This window comes from Manis javanica, chromosome 13 (genome assembly GCF_040802235.1).
Source record: "Manis javanica isolate MJ-LG chromosome 13, MJ_LKY, whole genome shotgun sequence".
NCBI lineage: Eukaryota > Metazoa > Chordata > Mammalia > Pholidota > Manidae > Manis > Manis javanica.
The window spans coordinates 33,902,036-33,915,726 of record NC_133168.1 but is presented as its reverse complement, the minus strand read 5'-3'; the positions used below and the strand labels follow the sequence as shown (position 1 = coordinate 33,915,726).

The 13,691-nt window shown below is 40.8% G+C and overlaps 1 long non-coding RNA gene across 1 annotated transcript in view; it reads left to right on the top strand.

Moving 5' to 3' along the window:
• Window positions 1-12,689, top strand: part of LOC108408902 (uncharacterized) — a 49,387-nt gene extending 36,698 nt beyond the window's left edge. Inside the window, exons 4-5 of the long non-coding RNA XR_012124162.1 lie at window positions 2,167-2,291; window positions 7,983-12,689. This is a non-coding gene — a long non-coding RNA (uncharacterized lncRNA). The remainder of the gene's footprint in view (window positions 1-2,166; window positions 2,292-7,982) is intronic.
• The last annotated feature ends 1,002 nt before the right edge of the window (window positions 12,690-13,691 follow it).

Below are 13,691 nucleotides of genomic sequence, written 5' to 3'. Positions count from 1 at the left end.
GTTAGTACTTTTCTCTTACTACAGAAGTAACTATAACAATTTTTAAAAATTAAGACATTCTGCAGAGTAAAAAGTGTAAAGTCTATCCACAATCAAGAGTAATATTTCATTAGATTTCAAGCATGTCTTATATTAGCCATATACATTTGTAACAGAAGTATATTCTTAGAATATAAGTTGCATCTCACTTTTTTCATTGAACTCTATTATGTGCATTTCTACATTCATTAAATATTATCTAAAAACATGATTTGAAATGTTTATAATATTTCATTCTATAGTTATGTTGTAATCTATACAACTATTCTCATATTTATGGATATTTAGGTTACATCTTATCGAAACCTACATATTTTGAAAAAAATCCTTTAAAGGAATTTCTGCCCCAAAGGTTATTTGAAACTCCTAATACTATTTGCCAACTGACTTTCCAGAAACTTCCAGGTTCTTATACTTAAGCTTGCAGTGTGCAAGAGAAACTTCAATTTTACTATGGTCTTATATGTACTAGATATTATGTTACTTCACCCACATTGATATGGGAGATAAAATAGTATTATGTTTTAATTCTTTCCTTGTAAACTACTAACAGACATATTTTTACATGTTTGCTTTCATAGATAACTCTTAAGTTTACTCTGTATGTCCTTTTCTGAATTTTCTACTGGTGTTATTATTTTCTAAATGTATATTTTTTCTTGAATTTTCTACTGGTGTTATAATTTTAATAGCACATATTTTCACACATGAAGGGTGATACTGCTTTACTTAATATATGTATCTGAATATTTCCTTCAGTTTATTATTTCTTCCGAATTTTCAATATTCAAAGTTTAAGTAATCTTTATTCAATCTTTATTCTTTATTTTTCTTGTGCCATTTATTTTGCTGTTCTTATCCTGAGAAATTTCCCCATTTTGAAATCACATAGTTATCTAAGTTTCCATCCTCTTATTAGATTTTTGTTTTCTTATATGTTGTTATTAATCCACCTGAAATAATTGGGTGCAGAGTGTATGAAAAGACTATTTTTTGTTCTGGAACAATTGCTCTAGCACCAAATAGTGATCCACATGTTCATTCCATAAGCATCCCATGCTTACAGTGAGCCAGATATATCTTTGGGCCCTGGATCATCACCTCTTATTACACTGGTGATAGTTAATCTTTTTAAGGTATCCTGCATTCACTTCTTGTGCCAGTAACATATTAAGTATTGTCTAATTAATAATACAATTTTTCTATTTGTTTTCATTTTCTATTGAGATGTAATTGACATATACCATTATATTAGCTTTAGGTGTACTATGTAATGATCTGATGTATGCACATGTTAAGAATGATCACCACAGTAAATTTAGTTGACATCTGTCACCACTCATGGTTGCAATCTTTTTCTTGTGATGAGATCTCTTAGCAACTTTGAAATATACAATACAATACTGTTAACTATAATCACCACACTGTACATTACATTCCTCAGGGCTTATCTATCATACAACTGAAAGTCTGTACCTTTTGAACTCTTTCACCCATTTCATCCATCCTGGTGCTCACCTCTGACAGCCACCGCTTTAACATGTAGTCGGCAGCTCTTCTTCAGAGGTCCCTAGCTATTCTGTTTATTTGGACACTTTTGGAGAACGTTCGGGCTGGAGAAGACAAAGAAGATGGGCAATAATCTTTCACTTTTTTCTTCATTCAGTTATGTTGTGGTTTGGATTTTAACCATATAGATTGTTCTTATAACTGCTTTATTACTTTTTAACTACTTTGTCAAGTTCAATATTTCTTTCATTTTGTTTAGCATCACATCATACTAATGAACTAATAAGAAAATAATTGATTGATTTTTATAATATTCAGTTTCTCTCTTAAAAATATATTGCATTTCTCTGTTCAGCCATTTTATTTCATCCTCATTACTGTTGGGAATCTTTCTCACAAACTCCTTAAGTCTTTCTTTTTTATAATTTAATTGTTAAGACTATTGAGAATGTGATATTTTAAGATTAGCAAATATTTTTGGTTACTATATGGAAATCTATTGTTCTGTATATTTGTGACAAGTTTCTTTTATAAACTTTTGATATTTCTAATTCATTTTCAGTAGAATTCTTAATTTATCTGATAATGCTTTTAATTGTATTTCTTCTTTTTTAACAGTACTAATGGTTATAACTGCTGATCATTGCAAGTGATTAGCTCCACTCCCAGAACAATGCTAGTTGTGGTGTCAGTGCTTTCTGGTCTTGTTTTGATTTTAATGGGAATACCTCTGGTGTTTCAAGGTTAGTATGGTGTTTTCTGTTGACCCCAATATACAGCCTTTATTTTAAAACATAAGTATCTTTCTATTACTATCTTCCCATAATTTAATTTTAAGAATTGGTTGTTATATACTGTAAAATTTCCTTTCAGCATCTTTTGAAAATAGCATTTTTCTCCTCTGACTTACTGATTATGTGACTATATTGGCAAATTTTCTAACATAAAGCAAGTTTTATTTTCCTACAATAAACCCTGCCTGGGCATTTTATATTAATCTCTTGATAGAAAGATCTGAACTATAACTAGTCTGCAGTTTTCCCTTTTGTGTTTTCTTTCTACAGATTGATAAATCTACAGGTATGTAGGTTATGATAGACTGATGAAGTGAAACATTTTCAAATAGGAATTTTTTGGTGGGTAGAGAATGGGCTAAATGGTGTGGGTAAAATTGCATTATTTCCAGAATCTCTCACCTGGCTTTAGTCCATCTCCTTATCAACAGGTGTTTCCAAGGGGTAAAGAGAAGTTCATCTCCTTATCGTGGGTGAGATAGGGCATATCTGGACCTGAGAGGCTGAGGGGAGGATTCACTTGCTTCTGTCACAGAAGGAGAGGGAGAGATGCAGGACGACTCCTTGTAAGCAATAAACGGGTTTTAAACTTTATTTCTACCTATGAATGATTTTGGATCCAAAGGCATCTTGCCCAAGGATTTTCCTCTCCCAGGATTTGCATCCAGAAGTAGTCAGCAGAAACTCTGAACCCAAAATCTGTCTACAAGTGTGTGACCCTTGGGCTGCCTGCCCTTAGAGATGGTAGGGAGATGCCCAGAACCCCACCTGTGGGCAGTGGGGAGACCCTAGATGGTGCAGCTTCACCTGGGAGTCCCCTATCTTTAGGGATTCCAATTTGGGATCCCCTAGTGGGGAACAGGTTTAGAGCAAAGCACCTCCTAGAGTGGTGGGGTCTTCTCCAGAACTGGGGAAGGGTGGAGACACCAGAAACTGCAGAATCAGCTGTCTGTGAGATAGCAGACTACTTAGAGGCCCTGAATGGCCATGGAGCAGCTGGCATTATAGAGTTTCTTTTCCTCCAGATAGTGGAAAATGTTATCAAGGAGAGAGAGGGGATTATACAGGAGAGGGAGAAGGTTATCAAAGAGAGAGAGGGACTTCAGCAGGAGAGAGACACACTTTGACCTCACTTGGAGGATCTGGGTGATGACCTGTGGGATGCCCTTAAGGAAGAGAGACAGTTATTGAGAAAACGGATCACGCTTCTGAAAGATTCCTTAGCAATGGAGACGGGGGAAGCAGCAGGAGAAGCCGCATTGCAGGAAGCCATGGGAGAGAAGAACGAAATTCAGTGCCCTCAGACCCGGAAATGGTGGAGGAGCCATGGGGAAGAAGATAAGAAGGTGGGGCTATGGGCCAATCTACTGCCAAGGCCACCGCCAAAGGCACCAGCCTCTCCTGTATTAAAGGCCCTCTAGGCTGTAGTTGAAAAAATTAAAAGGAGACAACCACAAGCTCTTCAGGGGGAGGAGCTGCCCTTCCCCAGGTTGTGGAGAACTCCAGGCTCCACTCCCATACCCAGGATGAGCTAGTGGACATGAGCATCCAGTATAGGCAGAAGCCATTGGAATCTCTACCTACATGGCTTTTATGTCTCTGGGATATGGGGGTGGAAAACACTGTTATGTCGGGTACTAAGATGGACTGGCTTCCCTGATGACTCACCCTTCCATTCCACAGTGGTTGCAAAGTGCCCATCACGCCTCAGGGAATCAGACACTTCTGGAATGGCTGACAGCTGCCATCAGGGCATTTTGCCCTAATCACAGTGATTTACAGTATTTACCCACTAGCTGGAAAATGTATGTAGAGCTCAAACAGGTATTGCAGAAATTGGGTATGAAAAATATCATCTATAATATGGACCTCCAGGGGTTGTTCACTGTAGTAATGAAAAATCTGGTGGTGCCTAGAGCTTGCACATCCCTCTTTGCATCCATAGTGACTACTCTTGCATTACACATAGGGCAACCCATAACTACTCATACTTTAGAAGATCTGGGGGAGGTTGAAACAATAAGAGAATGAAAGGAAGTACAGGCTATGACTGAAAGGAGAGGTGCAAATGGCCCTGTGAAGGTCCCAAGGACCCAGATGTGGGTTGGTTTGATAAAGGTCGTGGTGGTGAAAGAAAAACTTGATGGGCAGCCCAATAGGATCTTGTTAGAACTGTGGCACCAGTTAAAGCCAGCTGTTGAGATCCAAGACACGGAAACTGGAGCCAAAGGCACATGCCTGGCCTGTGTCCAGGCAAAACTTCCTTGGGGACAGTACTGAGAATTTGCCTGAGCCCTCACCCCACAGGAGGGTGATTGGGCATCATGGTTCAACTGAGGGGAGTCAAGGTCCTCACTTTGGGGGACATGGTGGGTACAAGAGGCAACATGTAGAATTAGCAACTCATTGGTCCCCTGTGAATGTATAATGTGTCCTGATGCTGGTGGACACAGGAGCTGAGTGTTCTCTGATTTATGGCAACCCTGAGTGTTTTCCTGTGACCCCTGCTGTGATAGATGGCTATGGGGGTAAGGAAATTAGAGTGAAGAAAGCCCAAATCTCATTGGGGACAGGGCATTTACCCCCAAAGGAGTATACTGTGTACATTTCTCCCATACCTGAATATATTTTTGGGGTAGATATACTGCAGGGCCTGTGGTTACAGACCACTGCAGGTGAGTTCAGACTGAAGGTATATGTGGTAAAGACAGTTCTGAGGGGACATGCTAAGCACCCACCTGTAGCTCTGCCTGTACCTCAGCAGGTGACAAATACTATACAGTATAAATTGCCTTGGAGGGCACAAGAAAATTGGAGAAACTCCACAGCAGTTGGAGAAGGTATGCATCATAAAGCCCACTCATAGTCACTTTAATTCCCCAGTGTGGCCATTGAGAAAGCCAGATGGCTCCTGGTATATGACTGTGGACTACAGGGAATTGAATAAAGTCACACCCCTTTGCATGCTGCTGTCCCTTCTATAGTAGACATTATGGACATACTAAGTCATGAACTGGGAACATATTATTATGTTGTTGAATTTGCTAATGCTTTCTTCTCTATTGACATAGCACAGGAAAGTCAGGAATAGCTTACCTTCACCTGGGAAGGCCGGCAGTGGACATTCACTGTCCTTCCACAGGGATACCTCCACAGTTCCACCATCTTTCACAGACTTGTAGCCCAGAACTTGGTCACATGGAAGAAACTGCAAAAGGTGCAGTTGTATCACTACATTGATGATATTATGCTCACTTCTGGTTCCCTTGCAGATTTAGAAGGGGCAGTTCCTAGATTGCTGCAACATATACAGGAGAAAGGATGGGCTATAAACCAAGGTTCAGGGGCCTGGTTTGTCTATAAAATTCTTGGAGGTTGTCTTGTCATAGACAAGGTCCAGGATTTCCCTCCCCTATAACTGTGGAACTATTACAAGAGTTTTTGGATCTTTTGGGGTACTGGAGAGTGTTTATCCTGCACTTGGCACAAATTCTTAAGCCCTTATACCAGTTGGTACAAAAGGGCACCAGGTGGGACTTGGATGAGATATGTGCAGCTGTTTGTGCTGCTGCTAAAGAAGTAGTCAAGGCTGTGCACTCCTTTATTGTAATGGACTCATCAAGGCCCTTTGAGCTAGATGTTCATGTAACTGCAGATGGTTGTAGATGGAGTGTTTGGCAGCAGCTTGAACAGACATGCCAACCTTTTGGCTTCTGGTCACAACTATGGAACAGAGCAGAGTCTGGTACACCTTGATAGAGAAGCAACTGGCTGCTGTGTACCACACGTTGCTGGCTACATAGTCCATTGCTGGAACAGCTCAAACCAAGGAAATAACCGCCTATCCCATCATGAGGTGGGTGCGAGACTGTACTCAGAGGCCATGGAGTGGCATGGCAAAGACACCTACACTGGCCAAATGGGGCACATATTTACAGAGGTGCAGTGCCCTCTCTACTAGTCCCTTAACTGGAGAACTCCAACACTTACTGGGGCCAAAGAGCTATACCAGTAGAAAGCAGAAGAACTTGTTTTTGAACAATTGGTAGTTGAGAGTCTTAATCAGGAGGGAAAACCCATATACCTGAAGATGCTTGGTATACAGACAGCTCCAGTTGTGGGCAGCCCCTGAAGTGGAGGGCTATGGCTCTTCATTCTAAGACTGAAACAATATGGATGGAGGATGGAGAGAGGAAGAGTATCCAATGGGCTGAGCTGTGGGCAGTGTGGCTCATGATCACCCAGGAGCCCTCCCCTATAGTCTGCAATGACAGGTTGGCTGTCTATTGGTGCTTGATGCTGTGGCTACTGACATGGTACCATGTCAACTAGATGGTTGGACACTACCCCTTTGGGATCAAGAGGTGGCAAGACCTATGAGCCTCTGGTCAGACTAAGACAGTTACTGTATGTTATGTGACTGGCCATTTGGCTTGGCTGCCCCAAAGAACAATGAAGCAGGCACATTGGCTGAAGTGTGTTGGCTGGAAGGAAAGCCTGCCTCTGATGTAGCTGAAAGGTTACATTGCACGTGGGGCAAAAGACAGTGTGAGCTATAGCCATCGGTGGGACTTGCCATTGACTTTTGAAGAAGTCAGCAGAGCCTGGAAGGAGTGCCTTGTGTGCTCTAAGAGGGACTTAGACTGAGTCCACCAGCAACATGGGATAAAAGTAAAGGGGCCAATACCCCTCGTCAGGTGGCAGATAGACTACATTGGGCCTCTGTCCATATCAGAAGGATATGTGTATGCCATGACTTGTGTGGACATGACTACTGGACAATTGGTTGCTTTTCCTTTATGTCTTGCATATCAGCAAACCACCAAGAGGGGCCTGGAGCATCTCTTTGCAGCCTGTGGCCAGTCACAGGTGATTGAGAGTGATCAAGGCACTCACTTTACTGGACATGCACTGTGAGAATGGGTGCAACAATTAGGAATAAAGTGAAATTTTCATGCACCATATAACCCTACAGGCATAATAGAGAGTTACAACAGCTTGTTGAAATCTGGACTGAAGTCAGACAACAATAGTCTGCGGGGCTGGTCTGTTCACTTATGAACAGTGCTATAGCATTTGAATGAGAAGCCCTGAAAATGAGCTTTGAGCCCTGTGGATATGGTAACACACCTTGCTGCCTCTCCTATACAACTGTATGTGCAAACCAAAGAGAAGTTATAGAAGCCAGGATATGGCCAGCAGAGCAACATCCTGCTACCAGCCCCTAGTGCATTAAACCCTGAAGATGGTGTTGAGTAAACATGGCCCTGGACACATGAACCAGTGATGGCTGGTCCTTCTGGCACCTTGGGAGAAAGGCCTGGAAGTTGGCCTCCTGTGTATTCCTGAGTTAACAGCAGAGAATCCCCTAAAGATAATGATAGTGTACCCAAAACATCCGGGAGGTAATAACATCTTACAGGGAAGTTTTGTTTTATCTTTATGGCCAGTGCATGTACCTCCTGTAGCCCTATATATTGACTCATGTGTAACTCCCACAGGGAGGGGGTTGAAAGTCTGGTATACTAGACAAGGAAGAAATCCCATTCCTGCCACTGTTCTATCACAGGACCACTCTCTTGCATGGGTAAGACTTGCCTATGTTGATGTCATTAAATCATGTATCTTATTGCCCTTAAGGTTACTTCCTTCTACAGTCCTTGTGGCCTGTATGCGCTCCCTGGCTGCAGCTGCTGCATGAAGATTGCTCTGAACTCTCTACTTCTTCAACTACTGCCTGCCTATGGAATGGGCAAGCTATGGACTTCATCTGCATATGACTTTGAACCTCACTGAATCCTCTGGTTTGAGGATTATCATGATTTTATTGCTATTGCTATTGTTATGTCATTGTTCTGGTTACAATGCTCCAGTTTTCTCTCCCAGAGACCATTGGAGAAGAGGGGGAGCAAGTAGATTGTAAGGAGAGATTTCTGGAGGGGTGGGCTGTGGGAAAAATTGCAGTATTTCCAGAATCTTTTGCCTGGCTTTAGTGCATCTCCATATCAACAGGCATTTCCAAGAGGTGGGGAGAAGTAGTTCATGTCCATATCCATAGGTAATTACCTGGGTAAGTGAGGGTTTATCTTACCTGAGACGCTGGGGGGAGGATTTGCTCGTTTCTGCAGCAGGAGAGAGAGAGGTGCAGGATGACTCCTTCTAAGCAATAAATGGGCTTTAAACTTTATTTCTCCCTTTGACTGATCTCGGGTTCAAAGGCATTTTACCCCGGGATTTTCCCCTGCCCAGATTTACCTATGGAAAGAGAATTACCAGTTACTTGAAATTTCAAAACTGTATACTTGTTAAACTGACTGGGTTTGGAGACTTTTGGAAGTAATTCTTTGACTTTTGTTTTCAGTTTTTCATGAGGTTGATTGATAATGTCTAGGAATGTTACGTTGCATTTATTTGCTGCTGTGCTATTTAAATGTTGTTCCAGGTAAATCTTATTGTATTTGATATTCATGACAATACTAAGAATTAGAGGTAGATAGTCATTTCTCCATCAAAGATAAAAATAGTACTCCACTCTACATTTCACCCCCAAAATTTTAAAGGCATTCTTCTGGATTGATTCAGGAGGCACTTCTAGTCAAATTTCATATATTGCTATCAAGAGTACAGAAAATAAAATTAGTCATTATGTCTGGCAAAATAAAAAAAAAATAGTACCCCAATAGGCTTGACCTGTCCAATAGAACACTGGTGTAGAATGCAGGAGTCAGGAGTTAAAGTCCCAAATAATTCAGACTCCAGTTTTCTTTTGATCACACTATCTTGCCTATTGCTCTAACTTTAAAATGACCCCATGGCAGTCTTAACATATACCTTCAATGTAATTTAACACTTATTTTCCTGTATGTTCTATTTTTCCTATATGTTCCTAAAAACTCCATCATTTCATTTAGCATACTGTATTGATCAAGATGGCCTTAATTTCCCCTCAGCTTGATGAAACTTGAGCCACAGTTATTGTTTCCTAACGGCCCCCTGATCACTTTTCTTAAATCATTTACTTTAGGAAATAATTTTAAATGTATTCCTTTTCTCTTTGAGAAATAAGTATTCACCCAGCCTGTTGCCCCTTTTAATACTCAGAAAAGCTCCTACTCAAGGACCTAACAGCCATCACCTCTATCTCTCAGACCCTGTGTGAAGATGAGAACCCATAAGATAAGCATCAATTAGCAAACATGAAGGGGCTAATTTTATTGACTACCCTCTCTTCTAAGGCTAGTACTTTTCCACTAGCTCACCTCACTACTTAAAACTCTTCCACTTATTGTCTCAGTGGAGTGGTGTTCAATCTCTCTCACTTATTGCAATTGTGTTGAATCAAGTATTTTTTGCCCATTTAACTCTGTCAGGTACAACTTTTCTTTTACAGGATTAAACTGTTTCTAGTTGAGCTTAAAGTGACTTTGTAGAGGATTAAAGATGGTAACATGAGAGGTGAGACAGAGGCTTCCTCCTAAAACTGCATATAATATGAAAATATAATTAATACAATTAATCCTGAAAGAGCAACAGGAAAGAGGGCAGTGCCAAGCTGCATACACCAGGAAAAAAGAATAAATCTCACAGAACAGGATAATGTACCAAAGCCATGGCCCTGCAGGTCCCAAGCCCTTCCCCCACCTCAGCTCACTGGCAGGAGGAAGAGAAACAGAGCAGGGAGGGAGTGGAGGCCTGGGACTGCTGAATACCTAACTGCGGAGATCTAATCTGGGAGCACAAACCTACATTTCATGGTCTTTTTGTGGTACTCTAGTGATTAGGGGTTTGGAAAGCTAAGACAGTCAGAATACCTGGAAAGACTGAGATTCCAGCCACATGTGGAAAGCAGGAATCCATATCCAGCTGCTCTGGGACAAAAAAAGGTGGGCAGTCTGAAAGACGTCCTAACAGCAAGAGGGCTGCTAATGGGGCAAGGATTGCACAGAACTTTCCATGCAGGAGAAAGGAGAAGTAGACAAAATTGTCCAGATGCACTCTGCCCAGCAGGTTGGGAACTTGCTCGATCTTCAGGCGCTCAGCTCCCTGGATGGCTACACAGCTCTAAGGACCCCTTCATGATACTCAGCCTACTGCGACTTTCTCCCGGCCAGCCCCACCTGGGTCACAAACTGGCAAACCTGACCCTGGCATTAGTCCAGCCAGAGGGAAGCCCCATCTACAGCAACTACAAACACAAAGCATAGAGGCTTATACCTGTGTGCTTGGCCCACTGGTTTAGGCAGTGGAGACAGGCATAGCAGCTGGGAAGAAGGAAATAGCTCTTTCCTCTCCCCAGGCACCAATACCACTCCCCTATGACACCTGACATTCCTGTAGGGGATGAGCAGCTCCGGAGAGTAGAGCTTCTGGACACTAGAGGGCACTATATACAAATATGAAGTGCCTAAGAAACCAGGTACAGAGTAAAAATATGAATACAACCCCTGAGAAAGATTCAAATGAAATCAACATCAGGATTCTTCTGGAAGGGGATTTCAAAATAAAAATCATTAACATACTTATGGAGGTACAAAAAAATATTCAAGAACTCAGGAATGAATCCAGTCATAGATCCAATCATTGAAGAGCACAATGGAGGGAATTAAAAGCAGAATAGATAGGGTGGAGGAGACAATAAATGAAATAGAAACTAGAGAAGAGGAATACAAAGAAGCTGAGGCACAGAGAGAAAAAATGATCTCTAAGAAGGAAAGAATATTGAGAGAACTGTGTGACCAATCCAAACAGAATAATATTTTCATTATAGGGGTTCTAGAAGAAGAAAGAGAAAAAGGGATAGAAAGAGTCTTTGTGGAGCTAATTACTGAAAACTTCCCCAGTCTGGGGAAGGAGATAGTGTCTCAGGCCATGGACATGGACAAATCTCCCAACACCAGGGACCCAAGGAAGATAACACCAAGACATATAGTAATTAAAATGGCAAAGATCAAGGATAAGGATAGACTATTAAAAGCAACCAGAGAGAGAAATAAGATCACATACAAAGGAAAGCCCATCAGGCCATCATCAGACTTCACAGCAGAACCATTACAGACCAGATGGGAGTGGCATGATGTATTTAATGCAATGAAGCAGAAGGGCTTTGAACCAATAATCTATATCTGGCAAGATTATCATTTAAATTTGAAGGAGGTATTAATTTCTGGATAAGCAAAAACTGAGGGAATTTAGCTCCCACAAACCATGTCTACGGTGTATTATGGAGGGACTGCTATAGATGGAAGTGTTCGTAAGATTTAATAGCTGTCACCAGAGGTAATAAAACCACAGTACAGAAGGTAGAACAGTTAATTATACTAAGCATATGCAAAATTAAATCAACTATCCCCAAAGTCAATCAAGGGATAGACAAAGAGTACAGAAGATGATACCTAATATATAAAGAATGGAGGAGGAAGAAAAAGGATGGAAAAAAAACCTTTAGATTGTGTTCGTAATAGCATAGTAAGTGAGTTAAGTTAGACTCTTAGATAGTAAGGAAGTTACCATTGAGACTTTGGTTGCTGGAGTCCAGCTCCAGCGGGGGAGGGGTGAAGCCCAAAAGGATGAGATTGAGTTGGCATATGGAGAGACAGGACATGGAGTCAGATGGAGGTGGTCTCTTGACAAAGTGTTGATGACAGCTTTATTTATACTATATTGCACAAGGATATGATTATTTTTTATTGTTTTGATGATTAATTAGTATAGGCAGTTGGTTAATAATTATAGGCAAGCTTTTTTTTTTTCTTCTCCTTTCTTATCTATTCATGGTTGGTCAAGTGTTAGATAGGTGATTGTTTTTCAGTTCCTTGACCGAAACTTTTCCTATCAACATGTACTCTATTGTGTTTTACGTTTCTATGCAATGCAGTTTCTAAGCAGTGCATGTGACCGTAGGAGCGTGCAGTACATAGCAGCGACTATGGAGTCTATCAGCTCAGGGTGAAATACAGGTCACCTAGTGCCACAGTTAGCTAGGATTCTTTCTCACAAAAATATTCTTAGAAACTTTAATAAATTTATAAGCAATCTAAAATCATAAACTCATATCTTCACTTTATACCCCATTATAGGGCACAGTAAGCAGCAAACTAAATTTCCCCTTCTTATCTACATTACTCCTTCTTCTGTGTGGATACCAAAATCTCCCTGATATATGCTACACAGTTCTCCATGACTCTACTACTGCAGGGACTAAACAAGTTCTTACATGGTGAACAATGCAAGGGCATTCATATCATAGAAACTGTTTCTGTTTTAACTATAAGCCTTAAACTATAAACAATCATGTTAAATATAATGTATGAATTATTCATTTGATTTTTATACTTTATATGTGAATCTAATAAAATGTTAATGTAGTAGGTAAATGCAAGATATAGATAGAAAGCATGATTTAGAACTGTAAGAAGGCAGGTGTAGATGATCAGGTTTGTGCCTATAGACTAGGTATTAATCCAAGCTGAACAAGGGCAACAAAACATCCATGGGTGTACACAATTTCTCTCAAAACTGGGGGTATGAGATTCTAAGCCTCACCTCTGTTAACTCCCATTTTCTCACCTGATGGCCCCCCCGCAACTGTGCCTGTCTTAGGTTGTTCCTCCTTGAGGAATCTTACCCGTCTTTGGCTAACCAGCCATCTTCCAGAGCCATACAGGGACATGTAAAGCTGACAAGTGAAAGAGAAGTAATACTCTTTGAAAATGTTAGTTTTTTTACTTTTTTGCAGATTTATGCTCTGTGGCTTCTAGGCCCAGCACTTGTCTTGAGGTATTTCTACTTCCTGGAAAATTATGGTATTTGGTAATCTCACATATAAGGCACAAATTCTAGTAAGTGGCTGTAATTAGGAAAGAAGAAAAACAAACTATAGAAGTAGTACAGGGAAGAAAACATGAAATGATTAATTAAATGTCAGACAGGGTTATTCTATTCAATATTTTCTCATGACTCTATTTCTATAAAACTTTCCATCACTAGTTTCACTAGCATTGTAAACAAGGGGGACACTCTCAGTGGAAATGGGGTGGTCAATGTTTGACTAACTAACAGGAGGTTTCGGTACTTTATGCCAAGATCGCCATTTGGCCCCTGCGTGTTCCATTCTTCAGAAGCACTGTCCTGAAAAGTTTCTGGGAAGTTTATGTTCTCATCTTTTCCGTGCTGCTTAGCAAAGGTTAGCTTAGTCTTTGGCAACAATGCAAGCAAAAACAAAGCCAGTAGTATAATGGATAATAACAAAATCAAGGTGGGTAATAGAGGGAGCCAGCTGTGAAGACCCCTGCCTTATGGGAGTCTTCTTCCAGCCTGAGCTTCGCTACACAGCTTGAGTAGCATGGCTCC